Raw genomic sequence first — 14,505 nt, 5'->3', positions numbered from 1 at the left:
GGGGAAAACAAACATACCAAATTGAATTACACATTCATCCATGCATTAGTGCACCCCCCAGCAAGCCTATGCAGAGCAGTTTGAAAGAAAAACAACAAGACACTTAGCTCTGGTTTTGAGTGCTGGCCTCCTGCCTGCGCACTCTCAGGTCCGGTTACAGGAGCACTTCAATGCTGCAAAGAGAGCCACAGTTAATAATCTGTCCATGCCCATAACACAAAAACACACCACCAAATATGCCCCATAGCAACAAACTACTCTACAAACAGACAATCTGGTGTAGATGCTTCGTACCCATATGTAACATTACCCCTGTGATGGGTCATACACAGTCAATGCAGTAAGTCAGCCGCCGGTGGGTGCGTGGCATATGGAACACCAATGTGTCACAATTCACACAACATGCAATGTTCCCTGGGTAAGAAGACAGACCCATATAGCAAGGCAGAACAAGTCGTGTTCCACCATGACCAAAACAAAGTAGGCAGTGCATGTTTCAAAATGTACATGGAAATGAAATGCACTGCACCCGAGTATGTCCCTTGCTGTATGTCCCTGTGAGCTGCCCCTTTCCATGTCTCAGAAGGCTACATGGTTGATACAATTGCCTCAATGGACCTTGGTGTGTCGGAGGGTATGTGCCACTGCCCCTGCAGGTGCCCCAGACAACCTTACAATCAACAGCCATCAGTCCACCAACACATCTGAGCTGTATTGTGTGCTTCAACACCAATATTCGTCCAAGCTCACCCTCAGTGCTGTTTCTAAGCCTGCATGTGCAACTCGCCTGGTGCAAGCTTTGCTGTGTTGTGGCCCTCCTGTGATGCTCACCTTGCCTGGAGTTCCTTGGAACACGTCAACAGTTCTAGGATGTAGGTCTGCAATCCCTGTGCCTCTGCTTGTGCACACATGTGCATGTGGGCACCAACAAACGTGTCCAGAATTCAGACATCCAATGGGCCATGTCTGCTGGCAAAGGTGGTCTGGAGGCTCACCCCCCTGCAGAAAGGGCATGAAACACATGATTAATGCTTTAAAGTCATCTGTGTGTGTCTCTTCAGGCATCTCATTACTGGACCATGTCAGAGACTTACATCAGAAATCACACCATCAGTCCGTCTTTCACATCCAAAGTGTGGAACACACTATCTACGGCATGAATTGCAACAAGCACGTGTACAGTAAAGATAAGAAACATACTACACAATGCATAGCAATGAATGTACACATTAATCATGAAACACCCCATCTAGCAAAAGCTGAACAGTGGACAATAACACCGCAATCATCCCCACTAGGGGTGTCAACACAAGTTACACAGCACCAGACATGCCACAGATATGACAGTCCAAAGCCCTTGTGTAATAGGCTGTCACACCGAACCATCCTTGCGAGCCCATGGATAAGGGAGGCAGGAGTGGCATATGTGAGTCAAGGACCCCAAGCAGCAAACACATATACAAGACAAGCCTGAAGGGCCCAGCTGGAACAGACAGTGGATGCCTTCAAAAGCCACAAAGCACCACACCGTCACATGAAAGCACAATAGACAAGCAATTTTAAACTATATTAACTAATTACACTAACTATGAAAAACCTACATTACCCAATTAAACTAACTATCAAACAGAAACTTAACTAACTAAAGTAAAAGAAAAATCAAAAATGGCCACATATGACCTGGGGGGGAGGGGAGGCACCCAGCAGGGGGGAGGTACAGGGTGCTGCTCAACACCCACATGCAATGATGCTGAGCCAAAAAAAAAACCTCCATGGGGTCAACGCCTGCACAGCCCGACCTATGTGGGAGATAGATGGTCGTCCGAGTCTGGCTCATCCTGGAAAGGAGGACGTGGCACAGTAGCCTGGCCACGCCTAGCCGCAGCTTGCCCCTCGTCGGCAGCAAGTCTGCCGGACGGGTGAGCCTGGTTCTGTGTGGCGATGTGACGTAGGTCTGCATGCAGAACCTCACGTGATACACGTGCTTCCTCTTGCAAGGTAGCACGTGTAACACAGAGTTCCTCCTGCAAGGCCTGGCTGGACAACCCCTGCACCTCCCGGCAAGCCTGTAGCTCAGCCGAGATGGTACGCTCAAGCTGTGCAAACCTCTCCTCTGCCCGCTGCCTCTGGGACATCATAAGGACACCCAGAGTGGATTTGAGGGAAGCATACTCCTCCCTCAGGGCATCCATGTGCGCCTCTGAGTGAGCAGCAATTGCTTGACGCAGAGACGACATTTCAGCCTGGCCTGCCCTGTCTGAGGCCGCCATGCCCAGCCTGAGCGAGTGGGCCGTGGACCGTGCCGCCTGCTGCTGGAGAAGCACCTGCCTAGCAGTGTGGAGCACAGTTTGGGCCACACGCTCCATGCTCTCAGCGATGTTCTCCATTGCTGCCCCCTGCCGTTCTGAATCGGCAGTCATGTCTTGCTCCCACTCAGTATACTGCAGTTGCGTGCGGCGACCGCGTTGCTGGGCTTGACCCATGCGGGACCCAAGGACTGGGTGTCCTTGCTGTGCTGGCCCCGCCCGCAGCTGCACGACTACATGCCCCCGTCGACGTGATGTCCCAGGCACATCAGTGACTGGTGTGGAGGGTGACCCTGCGTCCCGATCCACCATGGGCGGAGGAACCAAGACTGTCTGATCCCTCAGTGCAGGTGTCGCGGACAGAGGAGTGTCCACATCAGAATCACTCACCCCTGACACATGGACTTGATGCTCATCCAACTCGACATGGACATCAGAGTCGTCATCAAGGCTGGACTCATAGGCAGCCAGAGACAAGATGGACTGTAGCACTTGGGGGTTTTCGTGGCCTACCACCCCACGACCCCCACTTGTGCTAGGTTGATGTAGTGGTAACAACCCTGTGTCTGGCATGGCAACACCATCCTCTGCCTCCATTGCGTCATCACCTGAAAAATAGAGAGAAAAAAGGTCACTACACATGTCAGAAGCACACAACACACACACACACCGACAACAAACGCATCAGGCAGACATGTGACACACAACATATAACCTGGCATGCATGCTGGGTCAACTTTGAATTGCTTCTGTGATCAGACCTGTTGAAAGGTGGCAGTTTCCATGGAAGTGGGTCTATGCAGTGCAGAAAATGTGTACGCCACTCACTACCTACATGTACAAGGACTCCATGGTGTGTGTCAGGAAATGTGAAGGCAGTGCAAGGACAAATTCAGGCATCACGTGCATTGTGCATTCAATGTGTACCATATCTAGAAGCCAAGCACCCCTCCACCCAAGTACAAAAGCAGGGATGCCTAGCATGGTATCAAAAGGCTGACCATAGACCAGTGTATTGACAGGCAGTGTTGACTGGCATCAACAGCTTAATGTGATTCAAGTGACAACACTGCAAATGATGATGGGACAGTAAGCAGGACACATGATGAAAACTCTGGAGGCCGCCCACGTGAGAAGAAGACACTACAACAGTTGGACAGAGTCATTGGCAATTAAACAGGCTGAGGCCTGTGAGCCACACAGATTGTCAGACCCTAAACATGTGTGCAACGCAGTACTGACCCACAGTTGACATGGGAAGGCAGATGAGATGCCATGCAATGTATGTCACCCAGGACTTGTATTACAGTGATCATCCAGTCAAGGACACATCGGGGCATGCGTGCAATGCACATGGAGCATGAATGGGCACTCATGTCCCTGCGGGACATCTGCCCTATGCACAGTACAAGTGAGATACCCTGCATCAAGTACTAAGGCTGTACCACACAGCATATGTCTGGCAGATTGTACGCTGGAAGTTAGCATCTACACAGGATGCATGAACAGGAAATTACACATTGGCAAGATTGAAGCAGACCAGTGCAAAGGTGGAACTGGGGTGCAGAGTGGCGGAGGAGGGGCAAGGGAGCATGCCTACATGGAGTCCCCGCATGCAGGCAGAGGAGACATGCACGTCAGTCATGCAAATACATTGTGCCTGGGCTGAGAGGAAGGTCACCCCACGCCACATGCAAAAGGGCCAGTGAGCTGGAACATGGACCGGAGGGGCATACTTGTAACCAGCATGTCAGTAGGGTGCAATAGTGGTGATGCGGACAGTCCGCGTCTGCTCCACATGTCCACCATCCAGCAGAGCAGACATGCATCACGGAAGCATTGCATTACTTACACATCAGAACCATGTACACGTCACATGTAGTGGCAATCATGCACAACACATCCCACAAGTGAAACACACACGTCCTCAACAAACACGCATCAACACTCACTGGACTGGGCATCAAAGTCCAGCATCTCTCCCACTCCTTCGACCAATTCAGGTTGTATGAACTCCGCAACGAGTGCCTCATGCGGAGTGAGCTCTTCCTCCTCTGGTGCAGGCCCACCGCCAGTCACCAGAGTCAAGTTGTAATTAGAGGCACGCTTAGCCTTAGTGCTGCGTTTGATGTCATTCCAACGCTTTTTGCACTCTTGCGCCGTGCGCACCTCATGGCCGAATGAACTGACATGTTCCGCAACATGCTTCCAGTTGGTGTCACGTTGGGCGGCCGTAGTCTGACTATTGGCACACACTAGCATGTCATGGCTGTGGCCCCGCACGTAGCCCACAAGGAAGTCCAGTTCCTGCTTGCAGAAAGGCTTCTTCCTCGACGTGCAGGAGGTCGTGGCTGTGTGTGGGGTCCCAGCCTGTGCTGCAGGTGCAACCTTCCTCCTCTTGGACTGTGGCGCAGACCCTGGCTGGCTAATGCCGCCCTGACCAGTATGGCCAGTGGGTTCGGTGGATTGAGCCAAGGGAGTGGCAGGTGGAGGGACGACCAAAGGCCTGACTTGTGTCAGTGGCATCTGGGTGCCCTCTAATGGACCATGTGCAGCAACATCCGCTGTGGCAGGGTCATTGACCGCAACGGTCCTGGTTGGCAGACTCACAACCGGGGTGTTGTTGGGTGCATCTGCCCCTGCACTTGCCAACACCCGGCTTTTCGGGGCAGCAGATGACATAACTGCCCCAGGGACACGTGTCTTGGTCTGAGCAGCCCTGCCTGCCCCTATGGTTTCCCTCCTGGCCTGTTGGAAATCTACCAAGGGCTCCTCAAGTGCCAACGCAGCCAGCCCTGGCAGACCCTGAGCCTGGGTGGCGGTGTCCACAGCTGCACCTGCAGCTACCACTACCCTTGGGCCCGTGGCAGTCGATGGAACGGACTGCCGGGTCACACGGGTGACAGTTCCAGATGCAGAAACTACATCCCCCAGAACCAAAGGGGGTGGTGGCATGACTGCACCGACACATGGCACAAAATTGTGCTCAAGTGGCGCACCCCTGCCTCTTCCCCCTCTGTGGCTGCCCTGGACACCATGGAGTCCCCCTACTCCCTGGTCACCATGGCCACGTCCCCGACCACGCCCGCCACGAAGAGTACGCCCAGCTGAGGCGCCCCTCACCTTTGGTGTCCTCCCAACCATGGCACAGATGTAGTAGTGCCGGCACAGATGGAGTAGTGCCAATGGGAGGTGTACACCACAATTGACCTGGGCAATTGGGGTGAAGGGGTTGGGAAGCAAGATGTTAACAGCCCCCCTGCACCTGCAAGGCTGTATGTGACCCCGGTGATGTAGTGACGGGTCACGCAACGCTCAGGCACCCCAAAACTGCAGTAAAACCGTGCACGCAACCCTGCAGCCTACGTGCGTGGAATCAACCTCCCGCAGTACGCGGTGGCACCCAGTAACACGAATAACGCATACGCGTGGGACAATGGAAATGGTGCGATACACAGGGGCACCCGCAGTGGGAAAAATAACGTGTGCAACTCACCGTCTGACTAGCGCGATGCAGAAAAACACGCGTAGCCAATGCCCCGCCAAAAGATGAGATACGTCCTTGATAGCTGTGAAGTTGTGATGGCGCGCGAAACAACAGGAAGCAGCAACACACGTCGGTCTCCACATAGGCACGTACAGCGAACTGCTGCCCCCGCTCACCTTTAACCCGTGCTGGGGGAAATGCCCGCGCACGTCACGTCACTTACGCGCATGGGCCCTTTCCTCGGATTACACGCATTCCCATGCGGACGTGCAGTTTTTCACGCGCTCTGAAACGCCCATGCATGCCTGCGCGCGTCACGTCACAGAGGCGCTTGCGCTTGAAGGGCCTTCTGTCCAATGAAATCGTGTATGCGTGCAGGCGTGCTTACGCGTTAAGGGCCTTTCCTCAAATTATACGCTGACGTGCAGAATTTACACGTGCCAAATCACTCCGTATCAAGCTGGCCACGCGTAAGCACACGGAAGACCACGCTCCTGCCCAAAAAGCTGAATTACTGCCCCCCAGAGCCCCGAGCAGCCTCCCACGAGCCATCTGCTGCTGCCTGCCTGCCTGCTGCCACCATGCCCTGCCATTTGGTGCCTGCACATCAGCCATCTGCAGGGGTTCAGTTGCTGTGTCCACCCCTGCTGCAACAGAAGACTCACGACTGGGATACCATCGCTCCACAGCCCAGCCCCAGGACCCAGTTGCCCACCCACGCCTGCCTCGGGGGTCGCCATGTCGGGGCAAACACCATCCGAGACCACTGGCGACTCCCAGCCAGAGAGGCAGAGGGCCACCAGCTTCAGTCAGAAGGAAGTTGGTGTCCTGGTGGAGCATGTCCTGGGGCATTATGATGCCCTCTTCGGATCATCACGTGCCAACAAGGATGGACGGGACAGGATCTGGACGGACATCGTGACTGCCATCAACGCGGAGGGGGTGGCAGTCCGACTATTACATCATGTCAAGATGCGCTGGGAGGACTTCAGGTCCAGGACCCTCAACAAGGCCCGGCACCTCTTGAAGGCAGCGGATGCTAAGGGGCGCCGAGGCCACTTGTCGGAAGATCAGATGAGGGTCCTGGAACGCATATCCCCAGGGCTCCACGTCCAGGTCCTTGAGAGGCAGACCTGTCTGGAGTCGAGCAGTAAGTGGCCAGGCATTGCTGTGTGAGACAGGGCATGTTGCAGTGTGCTGGTTGGCTGATACTTGCCTGTATGTGTGACATAGGCCATGTACGCGTGTGTGTGTGCAGGGATATCATGGTCATGCATGTGAGACCAGTAATGTGTGAAGCACACGGTTGGTGTATGTGTTTAAATGCTACATGGGGAGCCCTATGCGGAATGGACACATGAGAGCATGCCAGTGGGTGATGATGGCATGTACATGTATGGTTTCCATGTCTGTGTGTCTGACCTGCGTGTCTGTGACTTGTTAATGCCATAGATGCATGACACATGTCTGTGTCAATGTTCAGATCCACTGATGCAGCCTAGCTATCCTTGCATCCACTGTGTCCTGGGTGTACGAGTCCAGATGGATGAAAGTACGGTGAAGTGTGTGAATGTGATAGGCATGACCCATGATGCATGTGAGTTCAAAAACAACATTGTATGTTTCAAGAGTCCCTTGGACATGTTTGCTTATGTCCATAGCATGCACCATGCCTGTTACTGCATGTGTTTTGCCTGCACTGACCCATGTGTTGTGGAGGGACATGATGGAAGTGATCTTTGACAGTGCCACTCATCTGCTATTGCTTCCTGTCTAGGGGACCATTGTACAGTACCCTTATGCTTGTCTTCTATGTCTCCCTCTACACAGCGCAAAGTGAAGAAGAGGGCGGAGATGGCGCTGTGGAGCAAAGCGACGGGGATGCCACCATGGCTGCAGCGAAAGGGGTGGGTGAGCCCCCACAGGGGCTTGCAATGGCAGAAGACACAGTGGAGCCATCCAGGTTGGTGGTTTCCACAGAGGAGGAGGAGGCCGCTACTGAGCCGCACATGGGGCCTGGTGGGGGCATCCCTGCTGGTGCAAGTGATGCAGTCCAGGGGCAGGGGCAGGAGGCAGCACAGGTCGCTGTGGAGGTGCCTGTGCATGTCACTGTCCCTGACACTGTGACTGCACCACCATGCACCAACAGGGATGCCCCATCCCAGGCCTGTCTGCAGGTATGGGGAAATTGTCCATGTCATCTGACTCCCCTCCACCTGCGGACGAGGGGACCCCTGGCCGTATGGAGAAGGTCCTGATTGGTGTTGCATTGCGCACGGGTGTCATTCGTGATGAGGTGCGTGCTTCCCGGGGGGAGCACGCACGTCATCACGAAGAGCACCGTGCCAACATGGCCCAGTTGGGAGCGGTCATGGTCGGGGGTCTCGTACATGTGTCGGGCACTTTGGCGACCCTCTCCTCCTCTGTGGAGGCTATGCGCCAGTCGTTCTCCATGCCGTCTTCCGGCCCAGATGCCACCAGGGCCCCCTGTGGACCTGCCCCGACCAATGCAGCCAACTCGGTGGGGATCCCATCCCTGCCACAGTCGGGAGTCGGAGGTCCAGCAGGGGTGGACACACCAGCAACTGGACCCCAGCAGATGGAGGATGTGACGGCATCATCGGGCAGGGCACGTGCACGACGGCGTCGGTGGATTCCATCAGCCTGGATGCCATCGTGCTGGCACAGGCAGTTGTGTCGGAGGCAGCGGAAGGCTCGACGTGGGAGGCATCATGGCTCGGGGCCATCAACATCAGGGGTGCAGGCATCGGCCGGAGGGCAGGAGAACCCTGGAATAGGAGTGGCTTCCGTGTGGGAGCGGTTGGGCCAGCAGATAGGTGCGGAGCGGCAGCGGGCAGAGGAGGAACGGCTCGCAATGGTCAGGGCGTAGAGGGCGCTGAGGCGGGCTGAGTGCCTCGAGGGTCTTCGCAGGGAGTTGGAGCTGGACACTGCTTTATCCCTGCGAGACCTCGGGGCCAGGGAACATGCCTGCCTCCAAGCCATTGAACAGGAGTTCGATGATGCCCTGGCCCATGACAACATCCAGTGAGCCGTTGGACTAGCCCGCTGCCCTTGTAAATAGTAATGTAGTTAGTGTTAGGTTTCCTTTGCTTTTTTCTTGATTTTGGACCTTTTGGACAATGGCCAACATTTTTGTATATAGTTTCTTTATTACGTAGTATTTTTAGATAGATTTAATTTCTTCAGTTGGGATCATGGACCCTGGATTGTTTATCTGTATATAGTTGACTGTTGGATTATGTTTTTATTTTTGATTTACCCATGGAGCAATGGTTTTTGGTTTTGTTTTTCCCTTTGATGTACTTTTTTGAACTGTGATTTTGGACACCTTTCCTTTGGATTATGATTTGTGGTTTTTCATTATTTTACGGAAATGCTGCTTTTTTGTTTTTAATTCCCATTGTCGTGTGTTTATTTTTAATCCCATTTATGTTGCTTTTAATACATTTTTTTCATCAAACGTCAATGTGTAGTATCATATCATTGGTTTCATGCATGTCATGATATGGGTTTTGACATTCACTTACACCCATTGTGTGTATGTGAGGGACATGTGTCCATTTACATACTTGCCATTGGGGTTGTATCATGTAATTGGCAATTCTGAGTGGGCGGATGCAATACTTGGGTGGGTGTTTGGCATGTGGAGGCTGCCCATAAGGGCCATGGATCTAGATTGTGATGACGTGTTGGCTGGGGGTCATGTGTCAGGACCTGCTGGCAGGTGCCTCGCAATGCTGGGGGGTGGGGGTGCAGGGGGACATGAGTGGGACATGTGTGGGGGCCTGGTGGAGGGTGCCCTGCACTGTTGGGGGGTGGGGGTGCTGGGAGACAGGAGTGGGGGCCTGGTGGAGGGTGCCCTGCACTGCTGGGGGGTGGGGGTGCTGGGAGACATGAGTGTGGGCCTGGTGGAGGGTGCCCTGCACTGCTGGGGGGTGGGGGTGCTGGGAGACATGAGTGTGGGCCTGATGGAGGTGCCCCTGGATGCTGGGGGGTGGGGGTGCTGGGAGACATGTGTGGGGGCCTGGTGGAGGGTGCCCTGCACTGCTGGGGGGAGGGGGTGCTGGGAGACATGTGTGGGGGCCTGGTGGAGGGTGCCCTGCACTGCTGGGGGGTGGGGGTGCTGGGAGACATGTGTGGGGGCCTGTTGGAGGGTGCCCTGCACTGCTGGGGAGTGGGGGTGCTGGGAGACATGTGTGGGGGCCTGGTGGAGGGTGCCCCACAGTGCTGGGGGGTGGGGGTGCAGGGGGACATGAGTTGGACATGAGTGGGGGCCTGCTGGCAGGTGCCCCACAGTGCTGGGGGGTGGGGGTGCAGGGGGACATGTGTGGGGGCCTGGTGGAGGGTGCCCCTGACTGGTGGGGGGTGGGGGTGCAGGGAGACAGGAGTGGGGGCCTGGTGGAGGGTGCCCCACAGTGCTGGGGGGTGGGGCTGCTGGGAGACATGTGTGGGGGCCTGGTGGAGGGTGCCCCTGACTGGTGGGGGTTGGGGGTGCTGGGAGACATGAGTGTGGGCCTGGTGGAGGGTGCCCCTGGATGCTGGGGGGTGGGGGTGCTGGGAGACATGTGTGAGGGCCTGGTGGAGGGTGCCCTGCACTGCTGGGGGGTGGGGGTGCAGGGGGACATGAGTTGGACATGAGTGGGGGCCTGCTGGCAGGTGCCTCGCAATGCTGGGGGGTGGGGGTGCAGGGGGACATGAGTGGGACATTAGTGGGGGCCTGCTGGCAGGTGCCTCACAATGCTGGGGGGTGGGGGTGCAGTGGGACATGAGTGGGACATGTGTGGGGGCCTGGTGGAGGGTGCCCTGCACTGCTGGGGGGTGGGGGTGCTGGGAGACAGGAGTGGGGGCCTGGTGGAGGGTGCCCTGCACTGCTGGGGGGTGGGGGTTCTGGGAGACATGAGTGTGGGCCTTGTGGAGGGTGCCCCTGGATGCTGGGGGGTGGGGTGCTGGGAGACATGTGTGGGGGCCTGGTGGAGGGTGCCCTGCACTGCTGGGGGGTGGGGGTGCTGGGAGACATGTGTGGGGGCCTGGTGGAGGGTGCCCTGCACTGCTGGAGGGTGGGGGTGCTGGGAGACATGTGTGGGGGACTGGTGGAGGGTGCCCCACAGTGCTGGGGGGTGGGGGTGCAGGGGGACATGAGTTGGACATGAGTGGGGGCCTGCTGGCAGGTGCCCCACAGTGCTGGGGGGTGGGGGTGCAGTGGGACATGTGTGGGGGCCTGGTGGAGGGTGCCCCTGACTGGTGGGGGGTGGGGGTGCCGGGAGACAGGAGTGGGGGCCTGGTGGAGGGTGCCCTGCACTGCTGGGGGGTGGGGGTGCTGGGAGACATGAGTGTGGGCCTGGTGGAGGGTGCCCCTGGATGTTGGGGGTTGGGGGTGCTGGGAGACATGAGTGTGGGCCTGGTGGAGGGTGCTCCTGGATGCTGGGGGGTGGGGGTGCTGGGAGACATGTGTGGGGGCCTGGTGGAGGGTGCCCTGCACTGCTGGGGAGTGGGGGTGCTGGGAGACATGTGTGGGGGCCTGGTGGAGGGTGCCCCACAGTGCTGGGGGGTGGGAGTGCAGGGGGACATGAGTTGGACATGGGTGGGGGCCTGCTGGCAGGTGCCCCACAGTGCTGGGGGATGGGGGTGCAGGGGGACATGTGTGGGGGCCTGGTGGAGGGTGCCCCTGACTGGTGGGGGGTGGGGGTGCAGGGAGACAGGAGTGAGGGCCTGGTGGAGGGTGCCCCACAGTGCTGGGGGGTGGGGGTGCTGGGAGACATGTGTGGGGGCCTGGTGGAGGGTGCCCCTGACTGGTGGGGGTGCACGGAGACAGGAGTGGGGGCCTGGTGGAGGGTGCCCTGCACTGCTGGGGGGTGGGGGTGCTGGGAGACATGAGTGTGAGCCTGATGGAGGGTGCCCCTGGATGCTGGGGGGTGGGGGTGCTGGGAGACATGTGTGGGGGCCTGGTGGAGGGTGCCCTGCAGTGCTGGGGGTGGGGGGGCTGGGAGACAGGAGTGGGGGCCTGGTGGAGGGTGCTCTGCACTGCTGGGGGTGGGGGTGCTGGGAGACATGAATGTGGGCCTGGTGGAGGGTGCCCCTGGATGCTGGGGGGTGGGGGTGCTGGGAGACATGTGTGGGGGCCTGGTGGAGGGTGCCCTGCACTGCTGGGGGATGGGGGTGCTGGGAGACATGTGTGGGGGTCTGGTGGAGGGTGCCCTGCACTGCTGGGGGGTGGGGGTGCTGGGAGACATGAGTGTGGGCCTGGTGGAGGGTGCCCCTGGATGCTGGGGGGTGGGGGTGCTGGGAGACATGTGTGGGGGCCTGGTGGAGGATGCCCTGCACTGCTGGGGGATGGGGGTGCTGGGAGACATGTGTGGGGGCCTGGTGGAGGGTGCCCTGCACTGCTGGGGGTAGGGGTGCTGGGAGACATGTGTGGGGGGCTGGTGGAGGGTGTCCCACAGTGCTGGGGGGTGGGGGTGCAGGGGGACATGAGTTGGACATGAGTGGGGGCCTGCTGGCAGGTGCCCCACAGTGCTGGGTGGTGGGGGTGCAGGGGGACATGTGTGGGGCCCTGGTGGAGGGTGCCCCTGACTGGTGGGGGGTGGGGGTGCAGGGAGACATGCGTTGTTGATCAGTAGTGCAAGGTGACATGTGGCTTGGCTGGGGGGCATGCCCATGGTGGATGGGCTGCCTGCGGGACATGAGCAGGGGTGCAGGGTAGTCCCCCATAGTGTGGGCTGCCTGCAGGGGCCGTGGAGGTTGTAGAGCGAACACCTGGGAGGACCCACACAGCCAATTCACGTGAAGTACTCCCCGGAACCCCTGAAATACACGTACCCTGCTGAAATCGCGTGTGAAACTTCCCGCGCACCCCGAAATACACGTACCCAGGACATTCGCATGTGAGACTTCCCGCGCACCCTGAAATACACGTACCCAGGACATTCGCGTGTGGAACTTCCCGCACACCTCTGAAATACACGTACCCTACTGAATTCGCTTGTGAAACTTCCCGCACACCCCAGGGATACACGTACCCAGGACATTCGCGTGTGGAACTTCCTGCGCACCCCTGAAATACACGTACCCTGATGGAATCGCGTGTGGAACTTCCCGCGCACCCCAAAATACACGTACCCAGTGCATTCGCGTGTGAAAGTTCCCGCGCACCCCGAAATACACATACCCAGGAAATTCGCGTATGGAACTTCCCGTGCACCCCTGAAATACATGTACCCTGCTGAATTTGCTTGTGAAACTTCCCACACACCCCAGGAATACACGTACCCAGGACATTCGCGTGTGGAACTTCCCGCGCACCCCTGAAATACACGTACCCTGATGGAATCGCGTGTGGAACTTCCCGCGCACCCCTGAAATACACGTACCCTGCTGAATTTGCGTGTGAAACTTCCCGCACACCCCAAAATACACGTACACAGGACATTCGTGTGTGAGACTTCCCGCGCACCCCGAAATACACGTACCCAGGACATTCGCGTGTGGAACTTCCCGCGCACCCCTGAAATACACATACCCTGCTGAATTCTCTTGTGAAACTTCCCGCACACCGCAGGAATACACGTACCCAGGACATTCGCGTGTGGAACTTCCCGCGCACCCCTGAAATACACGTACCCTGATGGAATCGCGTGTGGAACTTCCCGCGCACCCCGAAATACACGTACCCAGGACATTCGCGTGTGAGACTTCCCGCGCACCCCGAAATACACGTACCCAGGACATTCGCATGTGGAAGTTCCCGCGCACCCCTGAAATACACATACCCTGATGGAATCGCGTGTGGAACTTTCCGCGCACCCCTGAAATACACGTACCCTGCTGAATTTGCATGTGAAACTTCCCGCGCACCCCGAAATACACGTACACAGGACATTCGCGCGTGGAACTTCCCGCGCACCCCTGAAATACACGTACCCGGCTGAATTTGCGTGTGAAACTTCCCACGCACCCCGAAATACACGTACACAGGACATTCGCGTGTGGAACTTCCCGCGCACCCCTGAAATACACGTACCCTGATGGTATGGCGTGTAGAACTTTCCGCGCACCCCTGAAATACACGTACCCTGCTGAATTTGCGTGCAAAACTTCCTGCGCACCCCGAAATACACGTACACAGGACATTCGCGTGTGGAACTTCCCGCGCACCCCTGAAATACACGTACCCTGATGGAATTGTGTGTGAAACTTCCCGCGCGCCCCTGAAATACACATACCCTGCTGAATTTGCGTGTAAAACTTCCTGGGCACCCCTGAATTACACGTACCCTGCTTGCCGTGCTGGTACAGGGTTAGCGCAGCCCTTTGCGCTAGATTGGGGATTTTGATGGCTTTTCCTTGCACAAGGGGCGTTCTTGGGGGCGTAACTGGCGCTGCTGCAGGGTCGCTGTGCCACTGTACGCCACGGCTGGTTTTGGTGGCTGGAATCCATGAATACGCTGTGCGCGGAAATGTATTTTAGCGCACGTGGCTGGCGCAGGGATTCGCACGCGCACACTGTGCGCCAGCCGCGTGCGCCACTTGTGCGCTGAATTCTATGAATTACCCCCCAATTCGTCTATGGCTTGTATCATTTTTCCATGTTTAAGTGGCTTTTTGTTGTATGTAATCATGCCTCTTGCTTTCCAGCCAGGTAAATATTCCACAAAGCTATTTCGTGCATAGTCAGAATCAGTCACCAGGACAATT

The sequence above is a fragment of the Ambystoma mexicanum genome, chromosome 1p (genome assembly GCF_040938575.1).
Source record: "Ambystoma mexicanum isolate Mex_15411 chromosome 1p, UKY_AmexF1_1, whole genome shotgun sequence".
In the NCBI taxonomy this organism is placed as follows: domain Eukaryota; kingdom Metazoa; phylum Chordata; class Amphibia; order Caudata; family Ambystomatidae; genus Ambystoma; species Ambystoma mexicanum.
Note: the sequence above shows the minus strand (reverse complement) of the source record.